At 49.1% G+C, this 12,049-nt stretch overlaps 1 pseudogene; it reads right to left on the minus strand.

Moving 5' to 3' along the window:
• Positions 1-5,062: 5,062 nt before the first annotated feature.
• On the minus strand, positions 5,063-10,607 carry LOC118932528 (putative speedy protein E7; annotated as a pseudogene).
• Between the last annotated feature and the right edge of the window lie 1,442 nt (positions 10,608-12,049).

Below are 12,049 nucleotides of genomic sequence, written 5' to 3' on the forward strand. Positions count from 1 at the left end.
GGCACCTACTTGCCGCCGTGGGAGACCCTGAGCTGGCAGCGAGCTGGGCGGCAGGTGCCTTTGCGGAGTTGTTACCTGGTCTCAGGGACGGGTAAGCACCACAGACGGATCCCCTCGCCCGGGAGAGCTGCTTTTCCGCGCCGCATGGGGCTCTGCGTGCACGCCTTTTTTCTGTTTGGTGTTTTTGGGGAAGTTTTTATCCGGCCTGAGTCGCGGAGCGCTGCACCCGGGTAATGGAGCTTGGATACCGCGCTGGGTCTGGGGTGGCAGGCGTGTGGGGGAGGGGGCGGAGGGGCCTAGGGTCGTGCGGGTCCGCTGCTGGCGTTGCAGTTGCAATGTTTATTAATTTGTGTGAGTTGCTTGCAATGTCTGCTTATCTCAGGGGCGAGTCTGTGCTTTTCTCTACCTCTAGGGCAATAAAGGTGCCTATGTTGATGGGATTGCTGTATCTTCTAGTGAAATGAGGAAATGTGTGTTTGAGTGCCAACTCTCTGCCACTACCCAGGCTCCCTGGCTCCCTTTCTCCCTCCCTTCTGGGATTCGAAACTCGAGTTTCTGTAACCGTTCCTGGCAGTTTTAGATTTTATGTGGGATTTCCTGTCTACAAGCAGATACCAAGATTTTAACTGGTTCATGATGTTTCCTTCCAATTATAAACACTTATATTGGGCTAACACTAAAATCACTGCTTTCATAAATGATTTTTAGTTATTTGAGTAAATATTCTCTTTTTAATTTTTTACTTGTTTTTTATTTTGGTATCATTAATATACACTTACACGAGCAACATTGTGGTTACTAGATTTCCTCGTTATCAGGCCCCGAACACATACCCCATTACAGTCACTGTCTATTAGCATAGTTAGATGCTATAGAATCACGACTTGTCTTCTCTGTGCTATACTGCCTTCCCCGTGCCTACCCCCCCAACTCCCTACATTATGTGTGCTAATCGTAATGCCCCCTTTCCCCCTTATCCCTCGCTTCGCACCCATCCTCCCCAGTCCCTTACCTTTGGTAACTGTTAGTCCATTCTTGGGTTCTGTGATTCGGTTTTTTCTTTGTTCTTATACTCGACATATGAGTGAAATCATTTGATACTTGTCTTCCTCCGGCTGGCTTCTTTCACTGAGCATAATACCCTCTTTCTCCATCCATGTTCTTGCAAATGGTAGGATTTGTTTTCTTCTTATGGCTGACTAATATTACATTGTGTATATGTACCACATCTTCTTTATCCATTCATCTACTGATGGACACTTAGGTTGCTTCCATATCTTGGCTATTGTAAATAGTGCTGTGATAAACATAGGGTTGCATATGTCTTTTTCGGACTATGATTCTGTTGTTAGGGTAAGTTCCTAAGAGTGGAATTCCTGGGTCAAATGGTATTTGTACTTTGAGTTTTTTTGTTCAGTGGACGTGGTACTGAACATTTCATCACATGGACCAGCAATGACTGGCCCGTCTGGTCCCTTGTGGAAAAGGCTTGTAAGCTGGCCTCCTGTGTATCCCTGGAGTAATAGTAGAGTTGGCCTCCAGAGATCACGGTAGTGTACCCAAACGTCCCAGAGGTAGGAGCATCTTATGGGGAAGTTTAGTTTTATCTTTATGGTCAGTACATGTACCTCCCATAGCCCTATCTACTGGCCCATCTGTAGCTTGCACTGGGAGGTGCGTAAAAGTCTGGTACACTAGACCAGGCGAGATCCCATTCCTGCCACTATCCAGTCACAGGACCACTCTCTTGCATGCATTCTACCTGATGGACAAGATTTGCCTATGCTGCTGTCATTAAAGCAGGTATCTTATTGCCATTAAAGTTATTTCCTTCTACAGTCCTTGTGGCCTGGTATATGCCCCCCCTGGCTGCAGCTTCCCCGTCATGACTTGTGTGTACTCCCTACCCATTCAGCTGCTGACCGCCTGTGGAACAGGCCAGCTATGGACTTAATGTGCATAGGAGTTTGAACCTGGGTGAATCCTCGGCTTGAGGATTATCATGATTTTATGTTAATAGTCTGGTTATGGCGCCCAGTTTTCTCGCACGGGGCCCCTTGTGGAAGATGAGGCACGAGGAGATTGTGAGTCAAAATTTCTGGAGGATTGGGCTGTTGATAAAATTGCAATATTTCCAGAATCCCTCACCTGGCCTTAGTGCATCTCCATATCAATAGGTGTTCCCAAAGGGTGGAAAGTAGAAGTAGGCCATCTCCATATCAATAGGGAATCATTTATTTATTTATTCATTTATTCATTTATTTATTTGGTATCATTAATCTACAATTACATGAGCAACATTGTGGTTGCTACACTCCCCCTATCATCAAGTCCCCACCACCTACACCATTACAGTCACAGTCACTGTCCATCAGTGTAGTAAGATGCTACAGAATCACTACGTGTCTTCTCTGTGTTGTACAGCCCTCCCCGTGCTCCCCCCTACATTATGTCTGCTAAACATAATGCCCGTTTTCCCCCCTTGTCCCTCCCTTCCCGCCCATCCTTCCCAGTCCCTTTCCTTTTGGTAACTCTTAGTCCATTCCTGTGTTCTGTTAGTCTGCTGTTGTTTTGTTCCTTCAGTTTTTTTCTTTGTTCTGATACTCCACATATGAGTGAAATCGTTTGATACTTCTCTTTCTCTGCCTGGCGTATTTCAGTGAGCATAATACCCTCTAGCCCCATCCATGTTGTTACAAATGGTAGGATTTGTTTTCTTCTTACGGCTGACTAATATTCCATTGTGTATATGTACCACATCTTCCTTATCCATTCATGTACTAATGGACACTTAGGTTGCTTCCATTTCTTGGCTACTGTAAGTAGTGCTGTGATAAACATAGGGGTACATATGTCTTTTTCAAACTGGGCTGCTGCATTCTTAGGATAGATTCCTAGGAGTGGAATTCCTGGGCCAAATGGTAATTCTATGTTGAGTTTTTTGAGGAACCTCCATAATGCTTTCCACAATGGTTGAACAAATTTAAATTCCCCCAGCAGTGTAGGAGGGTTCCCCTTTCTCCACATCCTCACCAGCATGTGTTGTTTGTCTTTTGGGTGGTGGCCATCCTGACCGGTGTGAGGTGATATCTCATTGTGGTTTAAATTCGCATTTCTCTGATAATTAGCGATGTGGCGCATGTTTTCACGGGCCTGATGGCCATCTGAATTTCTTCTTTGGAGAAGTGTGTGTTCAGATCCTCTGACTATTTTTTAGTTTTTGTTGTTGAGGTGCATGAACTCTTTATATTTTGGTTGCCAACCCCTTATGATATATGTCAATTATGAATATATTTTCCCATACTGTAGAGATGCCTTTTTCTTCCACTGATGGTGTCCTTTGCTGTACAGAAGCTTTTTACTTGGATAGAGTCCCACTTGTTCATCTCTGCTTTTGTTTCCTTTGTCTGAGGAGTCATGTTCATGAAAAAGCTGCTCGTGTTTACATTCAAGAGACTTTTGCCTATGAGTTACTTCTAAGAGTTTTATGGTTTCCTGACTTACGTTCAGGTCATTGATCCATTTCGAGTTGACTTTTGTATATGGAGTTAGACTATAATCGCATTTCCTTCTCTCTCTCTCATGTAGCTGTCCAGTTTTGCCAACAGCAGCTGTGGAAGAGGCTGTCATTTCCCCACTGTATGTCCGTCGTTCCTTTATCATATATTAATTGGCCATGTATGTGTGGGTTATATCTGCGCCCTCTATTCTGTTCCATTGATCTACAGGTCTGCTCGTGTGCCAGTACCAAATGGTCTCGATTACTGTGGCTGTTTAGTAGAACTTGAAGTTGGGGAGCATAACCCCGCCTCTCCCCCGCTTTCTTCTTCCTTCTTAGGATTGCTTTGGTTATTCGGGGTTTTTTGTGGTTCCATGTGACTTTTAGAGCTATTTCTTCCAGTTTGTTGAAGAATGCTGTCGGTATTTTGATAGGGATGATTCAGAGACCTGGTTTGTGTGTCAAGTTCTTGGGGGTTGTCGGGTCGGGTAAAATTAAAGTTATCCCAGACGTGGTCATAGACAAGGTCCAGGTTTACCCCTCCCCTACCACTGTGGCAGTCAGTCGTGCAAGAGTTTTTGGGTGTTTTGGGCTCCTGGAGGGTGTTTATCCCACACTTGGCACAAATTCTGAAGGCCTCATACCAGTCGGTACAAAAGGGCATCAGGTGGGACCGTGATGAGACCTGTGTAGCTGTGTTTACTGCTACTACGCAAGCAGTCAAGGCCATTATAGTCCTTGAGTGTAATGGATTCATGAAGGCCCTGTGAGCTAGATGTTTATGTAAACAGAGATGATTATAGATGGGTCCTTTGGCAGTGGCTTGAGTGGACATGTCGACCTGTTAGATTCTGGTCAAAATTATGGAAAGTAGCAGATGTCTGGTAGCCGTTAACAGAGGAGCAACTGGCTTCTGTGTATCACGCCTTGCTGGCTATGGAGCCCATCACCGGAACAGCTCCGACCAAGGTAATAACCACCTATCCCTTCGCGGGGTGGGTGTGAGACTGGACCCAAAGCCAGGGGGTGGCATGTCACAGGCGCAAACTTGCAGCAGCATAGGATCATCTCTGATACCCCCTTAAGTGGAGATCTCCGATGCTTATTTGGGCAAGTGATGTATATGAGTGGAAAGCAAGAAGAACTTGCACTTGAGCTATTGGTAAGCGAGAGTCCTCATCAGCAGGGAGAAGCCCCTATACCTGAAGATGCTTGGTATACAGAGGGCTCCTCTCATGGGCAGCCCCCAAAGTGGAGGGCTGTGACTTTCTCTTCTAGGAATAAGACAATATGGGTGTTAGAGGACGGAGAGGGGTAGAGCATTCAGTGGATGGAGTCATGGGCAGTATGGCTCACGATCACCCAGGATGATCACACCCTCCCCTCTAGTTGTGTGCAGGGGTCATACCTGCGTGTGTTCTTGGCCTGTGGCTGGGAGCGGAGTCAGTGTCTGGAAGGGTGACTTCCTAAGTTGACACAACGAGGTGCTCTGCCTACACCCAAGAATCCAGACTTCCCTTCTTTCGGGCCAGTGAGCCCAGGCCTACGTGGTCCCAGGAGTGCTCAGATGGCAAGCAGGCTGCGGTCTCGCCTCCACACTGGGAGCTCTGGGTCAAACGCTTGGATCTGGAAGGCAGGTGGCTCTGGCCTCAGGTGGCCCCTCCTTCCTCACCCAGCCTCCAGTTCCTTCTCGCCTCCAGATCCCATGATCCCGCGTTCCCCCCACTGCCGTCCGGCCCCCCACCCCCAGATCCCAGCTGCTCAATGCACCTCCTCACACTCTTCCCGTGAGACCCAGGCCTTCCAGCCCACGGGCTGGGTGAATTGGACTCGCCATTGGCGGAAGAGGAGACGCTGGACACGGTCGTTCCCATAGAGGAGCCAGAGGATGGCCTGTTTGGGGCCCTCATCGTCCTCCTCCATGTCGTTCGTTGGCCAGGTAGCTGGGAAGAGACATCGGGCTGCTGGTCAGGAGCTAGATGGGAAGGATCCCCAACCGCGGTCAGCTTCCAAGGAGAAGCCCAGGCTGATCTTCACAAAGGACCTACAGGAGCCCTACCAGTGCCACTGCGGGGCAGGGACCTGAAGGGCACGTCTCACAGCTGGATGCTGAAGACAAAGGCCCTCGGGGAGGCCTGAAGGTGAGCAGTGCAGCTTTCATGGAATGTCCCCATCATCTTCCCTGTGCTCTTTAAACCTGTTGTAAGTGCACACCCTGCGGCTCCCTGCGGAGTGAGGATGTCTGCACATCCAGAGGGAAGGAACTGACTAGCTGGTTTCTGTAGTCATAGCTTCCCTACCACGGGGCTCAGGCTGGAGGATGGGTGCCACATGCACTTCTCAAGGCTCTCCTCCCAGCCCTCCTAGTCCCTGGCACGGATTGCAGTCTACAAGATTTCATTGAATGAATGCATGGATGGATGGATGCTTTTATATCACAGTCAAATGCCCTACTGATCGCCTCATGGACTCAGTGTAGCTTAAACGTTTGCAAAACAAAGTAGCGTGCTGAGGGCTTTATGAACATGTGGATATTTTGACAAGACCTGCCTGCCACGGTGTCTGGTCTGATGGTTTGGAGAAGGGGAGTGGGGAGATAGGAAGTAACTATTACCCAGAACGTGACGTGGCACTAGGATTTTAGCTGATGTGCTACTGGGGGACCGCAGTTAGGGGGCCAGGGGAGGCGTGGTAGCAGTCGTGCTCTTTGCACCGACTTTAAGGAGTGGTCATTTTCTTCCAACATATATGTGTGTGAAAGACACCTACAGGTCAGAAGACACAATGTGAAAACAGAGGGAAGGGATTTCAGATGGAGCATTGGAACAAAGCAGTGCAATATGAGGACCATAAGCAAGTGTGAAGCTGGCTGTGGGGACGGTTGAGTTCAGACTGAGAAGGCTGGCCTCAGCTTAGAACCCCCTTAACTGGTGGCATTGCTGAGGAGGGGTGGGGAGCATTAGACCTGTGTTCTCGGAGGATTTGGGGTGTGTAAAGCCTTGTAGGAAGCATGGGTGGGGAATGCTTACACTCGGTCTGTGTCACATGATGAGGGCCTGCATTGTGGCGTCCGCCTGGGAACCCAGAGGACGATGGTCCACTTGATGTGGACTTGGGCAGGAGAGCGGCCAAGCCTTCGGAGGTGGTGCGGTCTCAAACCTGACCACCTGGGGACAGCGTGGTGCCCATTCTGTCCCTCCTCTTAGGAGGGTTTTATGTGGTCTTTTGTTTGTTCCAGTGTTTTAACTGGTGTTAGGGTTGTCTGTCTCCACAGACAGCAGTATAGAAACTGCTCAGTTATAATCCTGTCCTTCGCATACCAAAGTGAACAGTACACGTGGAGTAAAAAAGAAATAGATGCGAGGTCAGAGTCCCACACCCCTCCCTCCGCCCTCCTGGAGGAATGAATATTGCCAGCCGGCCACTGACAGCAGTACTCACAGAGCTATGAAGAAGTGAATTGGCTGGTACTGCCAGGAGGGGAGGCCAGCCCGGCTGAAATGTGCTATGACCATGGCCAGGAGATACTGAGGACGAGGAGAATGCCACAGGAGAGCGGTCACATCCCAGAAGAGGAAGGACAGAGGGGTGAGGGAGGGGAAGGCTGGGGGCAGACCCCGCATGTGTGGGGAGAGGGACTTCAGGATGCTCCTGGATGGCAGGCTTTGCTGGTGTGACGCCGGGTATTTAGGACAGCCGCCATCAGAAGGGTCTTTGATAAGCTGGCACAAAGGGGAGTCCCCAGGGCTGAGGCGACAAGGGACTTGCGGTGGCAGTCAAAGGGGCAGACCCCAGAGGAGTGGGGGTGGGGGCAGGGCTACCCATTCACATGCAAGGAGCCTCCAGGCCCCGCAAAGGGCAGTGTGGACAAGGCACTGAGTTGGAGAGAGAGGCAAGACTGTGGGTTTAGAAGGCATCCCTCCAGCCCCCCCTGAGTAGATGCTGGAGAGGGAACACATATCAGTGGACAAAGTTACCTTGTCAGATACCCTCAGATTTTTGTCCCAGGCCAGGAATCTTTTCACAACAGGGTCCCCTGGGAAGAGAGGCACACGTTAGATGGACAGCCGGAGCAGAGCTGAGCAGAGAGCAGCTGTGCCTCCTAACGGGACCTTTCGGGGTGGGGAGGCCGAGGTGCACTCATTGGGCCAGAAAGATGGTGCCACCCTTCTTTGGTGGCTGGGTGGGGGGGCAGGTGTCAGTAGGTGATGTGCACAGGTCTTATCCTACAGAAGGTGGTGCTCCGTCACCATGCAGGAAGGCATTGTCTCCCTTGACGGTCACATCAGCGCGCCCAGTGGCCTGTCAGCATCCCGCACACTGACGGAGGCATTTAGACATGAAAGCCTCAGGGGTGCAGTGGAAGCCGAGCTTTCGTGTGCCAAGTGCAGACTGCTTCTGCCTCTGGCCTAATCCTCCCTCATTTCTAAGTGTCCCCAGAGGAGTCTTCTGGGAGCAGAGAGGTCACCAACCGGCAGGGAATTCTTTTCCATTGGAAAAGTATAGTCGCTGGAAGTTTCTCTCAAGGGGAATGGGCTCAGGGTTCCCCCTACCAAGCAGCCTTTTGAAGGCTTCGTGGTGCTCAGGCAGCACCCGGGACACCCGTCGGTCACTTCAGCCTCATCTTGAGGCCGCACAGCATGTCCAGGACCCAGGCGTCCTCCTCGCCCGGGGCTGCCTCCTCTGACTCCTCCTGGAGAGCGGCTGACCTCGCCCACTTCCGGCGCCGGCTGGAGCCCTCTGCCCTTGGGCTGCTGGGCAAAGAAACCAGGTGACAGTGTCCAGCTGTTGTCTTTGGGATTCATCCCTCGGTCCTCATGTCCCCTCCCACTCCACTCCAAATATCCCCAAAAGACAAGCTGCCCCCAGTCTCTCTGCTGTCTCAGACTGTGGCCTTGTCCCCAGCCATCTCTCCGTCCTTGTCCTTTGCTGGCAGCCATCTGCCCCCATCCACTTTGCCATTGTTCTGTCTCCCCATTCTCAACACTCTTCCTCAATTAGATAATTCCTCCAGGTGCCTGCCCTTCCCCGTGTGTGTCCTTGTCCCCATGCCTACACCCTCGCCCTCCAGTCCCTGGCCTTCTGAGTCTCTCCTTCCTGCACAGAAGCCCCCCCTGGGTAGGCCCTCCTGCCGTCGGCACCCTGCCCTCAAGCCGCTCGTCCCTCTGCTGCCTCACCTGGTGGTCCTGGTCTTTCTGCACCCAGCATCACCTCCGGCTGGAGCCCGGAGTGGCCGGGCTGGGGCCTCTGGCTCACAGCCTGGGAACTTGATGGAACACTGGCCATGATTTGTCCCCAACTCTTGCCCTCTCCGGGACCAGACCCTGTCCAAACTCCTCTCATGGATTCTCACTGAATGTGAGACCGTTATCCCTACTCCAGGCTGACGAGATGCTAGGAGTGGAGAAGGCTCTGAGAAGATGCTTCTGGCTACCTGTGCTGCCAAGCACCTGCCAACCAGGAGGGTTGGAACCCTTGTGAGGTCATAGGTTGCTGCAACCTAGCAACCAGTTTGAAGGAAAAACAGGCAACTGCCAGTCCAATCCGAACAGGGGCAAACAATGTCTCCTGCCACTGGCCCAAGTTCTGACCACCCCCCAAGATGATCCTCGAGCCGTCCAGGTCACCTTTCAGCCCTCCGTCACAGATGACGTGTCCTCTCCACTCTACACTTGACACACGGGTGGACTCTCGCCCTCTGTCACGTTCTCTTACAGAGCATGTCTAGTGAGTGGCTAGGAAATTCAGGGTAAGCAGAAACAGTCAGCCCTACAAGAGTGACATAGGTATGTAAGAAAGATCCCAGGTACATTGACATGGACTCAAAAGTTAACTTTAAAACACTTGGCAGAACAGAGCTCTTCTGCTCAATGTTCACTGACACTAGGTTCAGGATTCTGTACCAAGGGACGCATCCTCAGCCCTCAGGCACCTTTGAGCCCAAGAGAACATTTTGAGGACCTGGAATCAGAGAATATGGTACCCGTGCTCATGCCCACTTCAAATGGTGCCTACAATTTCAGCAAGTCTATGGATTTCCCAGAGCCTGCCCCTCAATTCCAATGAAGAAAGTCTATTCTCTGTATAAAATTTCTGATCGTGTGTATCAGCATGAGCCAGAAATGTCACCATCTTTTGTGTATCCTATGAATAAAATGTCACATGCACAAAAAGACGTAGTGGGAAAACGTCCAATTCAGGACACAGGAGGATGTTTTGTGAAGGTGGGGGCGCACGGGGCACAGACGCAGCCCGGAAATCAGCTGCTTGAAGGCCTGCCATAAGCCAGGCGGCCCCTCCTGAGCTCCAGGCCTCTACTTTTCACCCAGGCATCTGAATCCCGTGCTTTCTTTTTCAATATTTACTGTGGTAAAATAACATAAAATTTACCACTTGAGCCATTTTTTGATGGGATAGTTCTGCGGCATTGAGCACTTTGAAATTTTGCAGCCGTCCCCTACTGTCCCTTCTCCAAATTGACACTGCACACCCGTTAAAGAACACCTGCCCAGTCTAGTCTCCCTTCCTGTCCCTGGCACTCACCATCCTCCCCTCTGTCTCTATGGCTTTGGCTCTTCTGGGTCCCTCATTTAAGTGGAATGCTACAAAAGTGGTGTGTGCGTGTGTGCAGCTTATTTCATTCAGCACACACTTGTAGACAGCTTTCCTAATGACAACCATGAATTCATTGCAATGTGTGGCTTCTTCTTGGTGCCTGTGTAAGCCAAGGGCCTGCTGCCTAAGGAAAACTTGGTGCATGTGATCTTTCCAGACACCAAAACCCTGTGGTCCAAGTTGTGGTTTGTGTATTTCGTCTTACAGTTCCTCCGGTTTTTTGATTCATGTTTATTGTTAGGTATGTAAACACTGAAGACTGTTGTATCCTCTTGGTTAATTAACCACTTTGTCGTTGAGAAATGGCCTGTTTTGTCCCTGTTAGTATTCTGATATGGACTTTCTCGGACATTTATAGAGCCTCCCCAGACTTCTTTGGGCATGCTGAATTTTATTCCATCCTTTTACTTTTAAGTTTGCATCTTTCTTTTTAAAGTGATTTTCTTGTAGACAGCATGTGATTGGGTCTTACCTTTTTATCCAGTCTGACCATTTGTGCCTGTTAACTGGGGTGTTGAGACCGCTTCCATCTGACACAATTATTGGTGTAACTGGGTAGCTTGTGGTCTGTTGTCTTTGCTATCTGTCCCATCTTCTTGGTTTCCTTTTTCTTCTCTGTCTTCCTTCCTTTCAGTGCATTGCATTTCTGTGATTCCATTTTGTAACCTTTGTTGGGTTGTTGGCTATAACACCATTATTTTAAGGGGTGCTTTAAGGTTTATACTATACCCCTTTAATTTATCATAGTTTCTCTTCAAGTGACCTGTTTGGTACTTGTCTTTCTCCACCTGACTTATTTCATTGTATATATGTACCACATCTTATTTATCAAGTCTCCACCACATAACCCCATTGCAGTCACTGTCCCATCAGCATAGTAAGATGCTGTAGCGTCAATACTTGTCTTCTCTGTGCTACACTTCCTTCCCCGTGCACCCCCTGTATTACGTGTGTTAATCATAATGTCCCTTAATCCCCTTATTCCTCCCCCCCCATCCGTCCCAGTCCCTATCCCCTTGGGAACTGTTAGTCCATTCTTTGGTTCTATGAGTCCGCTGCTGATTTGTTCATTCCGTCTTTGCTTTGTATTCATACTCCACAGATGAGTGAAATCATTTGGTACTTGTCTTTCTCCACCTGGCTTATTTCACTGAGCATAATACCCTCCAGCTCCGTTCATGTTGACGAAAATGGTAGGATTTGTTTTCTTCTTATGGCTGAATGAATATTATTCTATTGTATATATGTATCACATCTTCTTTACCTATTCATCTACTGCTGGACACTGAGGTTTCTTCCATTTCTCGGCTGTTGTAAATAGTGCTGCAATAAACAAAGGGGTGATTATGTCTTTTTTCAAACTGGGCTGCTGCATTCTTAGGGTACATTCATAGGAGTGGAATTCCGGGGTCAAATGGTATTTCTATTTTGAGTTTTTTGAGGAACCTCCATACTGCTTTCCACAATGTCTGAACTAATTTACATTCCCCCCAGCAGTGTTAGGAGGATTCCCCTTTCTCCACATCCTCGCCAGCATGTGTTGTTGTTTGTCTTTTGGATGGTGGCCATCCTGACTGGTGTGAGGTGATATCTCATTGTGGTTTTAATTTGCGTTTCTCTGATGATTAGCGATGTGGAGCATCTTTTCATGGGCCTGTTGGCCATCTGAATTTCTTGTTTGGAGACTTGTGTATTCAGACCCTTTGCCCATTTTTTAATTGGATTATTTGCTTTCTGTTTGTTGAGGTGTGTGAGCTCTTTTTATATTTTGGATATCAACTCCTTATGGGATATGTCATTTATGAATATATTCTCCCATACTGCAGGATGCCTTTTTGTTCTATTGATGGTGTCCTTTGCTGTACAGAAGCTTTTCAGCTTGCTATAGGCCCACTTGTTCATTTTTGCTTTTGTTTCCCTTGCCGGGGAGATATG

Source organism: Manis pentadactyla, chromosome 10 (genome assembly GCF_030020395.1).
Source record: "Manis pentadactyla isolate mManPen7 chromosome 10, mManPen7.hap1, whole genome shotgun sequence".
Classification (NCBI taxonomy): Eukaryota; Metazoa; Chordata; class Mammalia; order Pholidota; family Manidae; genus Manis; species Manis pentadactyla.